The sequence below is a fragment of the Phalaenopsis equestris genome, unplaced genomic scaffold (genome assembly GCF_001263595.1).
Source record: "Phalaenopsis equestris unplaced genomic scaffold, ASM126359v1 Scaffold233701, whole genome shotgun sequence".
In the NCBI taxonomy this organism is placed as follows: Eukaryota; Viridiplantae; Streptophyta; class Magnoliopsida; order Asparagales; family Orchidaceae; genus Phalaenopsis; species Phalaenopsis equestris.
In genome coordinates, this window is record NW_018251640.1 from 44,802 (window position 1) to 46,627 (window position 1,826).

Consider the following 1,826-nt stretch of genomic DNA (forward strand, 5'->3'; position numbering starts at 1 on the left):
TTCAAATCTAAACACACAAACATAAATGTAACATATGAGATCTACTACTCGTCAGATTTTGTGCTCGTTTCTCCTCTGAGATCACCCATTGATTGCACATGAACGAAGAGGTTGTAGAAGGCTTGGAATGGAAATTCTTCAGTTGAATCTTCCTCAATTAATTTCATCCTCTTCATCAGTCGTATCAAGCTATCTTCTAAACGTCCCGAATGATCGAAATGTTCTTTAATCATCCAGTCTAAATGATCGAAGAAATCAGAGATATTATTAATTGTATTCATCACATTTTGTACATCCTTTTCCAATTTCTTGATTTGGCGCAGGATCACCAAAGACTTATCAGGGACTAAGGGTTGTACTGGCAAAGAATTCTGAGAAGATTGATCAACTATCATAGCCATGTCATTTTCATCTTCAAATGATGAGAATCTTTCAGTTGGGAATCTCTCAGTTGGGTCCAAAGGCTTCCAAGGTAGAAGTACCTTTTCCCAATTTTCGTAGAACACTTGGAACTGACTGCAAAGTGAGAAAATTGTGGAAGGGTGTCCAAGCCCATAAGTTGATCCATGAATGATCAGACCCAAAACTGACATCACAATTATAGATCAAATATCGATCAACAGTCCCCTTTGGATGCAGTAATTCAGAATGACACCTTCTTTAGAAATTTTACTAACCATCATTGTCAGTAATAGTTTCGAAGAAATGAAAAAGTGTCAGTGTTTAGAGACGAGATTCAAAATTGTTGAAGAAAAACTAACATACCCGTTCTCTCGCATTTCCCAATCATCAGTTTTGCCCGTCAAATACTGGTAAATTTCATTCATCTGGTCTCTCGTTGGGATGAAATTGGAATAGTGACACACAGGAACATTCTTTACATATATAACTTGTTGATTCTTGAAGGAGTGAAAGTAATCCATCTCCCTCGTACTTAAACAACTCCTTGGTTAATTCCATGTAAATTTGCATAAAATTCTTTTACCACAGGAACTACCACGACGGCAGTAGTGTAGCACAACACTTCCCATCTTCACCGTACTATTGTTTCTTCAATATCTATTGTGGGATTATTCAATCCGTGATTCACAAATCCCCTTTCCTTGATTAATCTTTTCTTAGTCAGCAACTTGTTGAAGATTCGCTGCACTTCTGCACAATTGAACTTTCACCGATTGAAAACTTGCATTCTGGGATTATCAGGGGAATTGGATGCCATAGGAATGAAATTGAGAGAGTTTTTCTTCATTTTTTAGGAGAAAATATGAACTAAAGTTTGAATTTTTGAGTTTAAAAAGACTATTCCCACAAAAAAGTTTAAAAGGACTATTCCCGCCCAAAAACCGTCAAAAACCACTCATCGGACACAAAAAACCGCTTCATACCGGTCTCGCCGTCGGCGGTGTCGAGGGCACCGTCAGTGCACTTCTGTATTCATTTTTGCCTGGACTCTCGGGAAAACCCGCCATTGGCGCCCAATGCAAAATTTTCACAGTTTCGCTCAGGTCCGAATGCGTCACAATTTTTCTATATGGATCTAATTTTTAAGATATTTGAAGGGTAAATAAGAGTAGTATAGCTTAAGAATACTATAAACTAGCGATAAATTCAAATAAAAACTACCATAATCACAATAAAGATAAACATAAATATGGGTTGCCTCCCATAAAGGGCTTGGTTTAACGTCGTTAGCCCGACCTATTCAGGGTTCATTCAGGTTCACTGATCATTAAAATTTCTTTAAAATTTGGTATTTTACCTTCATAATATGGTTTTAATCTATGTCCATTCGATATCAAACAGCCTTGAAATTGTCTCCCAATCCA